The sequence below is a fragment of the Mandrillus leucophaeus genome, unplaced genomic scaffold, assembly GCF_000951045.1.
Source record: "Mandrillus leucophaeus isolate KB7577 unplaced genomic scaffold, Mleu.le_1.0 Scaffold873, whole genome shotgun sequence".
Taxonomy (NCBI): Eukaryota; Metazoa; Chordata; class Mammalia; order Primates; family Cercopithecidae; genus Mandrillus; species Mandrillus leucophaeus.
Genome location: NW_012109508.1, coordinates 1,316,612 through 1,317,005, shown reverse-complemented (window position 1 = coordinate 1,317,005; position 394 = coordinate 1,316,612).

Genomic DNA, 394 nt, shown 5'->3' with positions numbered 1-394 from the left:
CTTCATCCCTGGGATGTAAGGCTGGTACAACATAGGCAAATCAATAAACATAATCCATCATATAAACAGAACCAAAGACAAAAACCACATGATTATCTCAACAGATAAACTCTGAGAAACTTCAACACCCCTTCATGCTAAAAACTCTCAATAAACTAGGTATTGATGGGATGTATCTCAAAATAGTAAGAGCTATTTATGACAAACCCACAGCCAATATCACACTGAATGGGCAAAAACTGGAAGCATTCCCTTTGTAAACTGGCACAAGATAGGGATGCCCTATCTCACCACTCCTATTCAACATAGTATTGGAAGTTCTGGCTAGCACAATCAGGCAAGAGAAAGAAATCAAGTGTATTCAGTTAGGAAAAGAAGAAGTCAAATTGTCCCT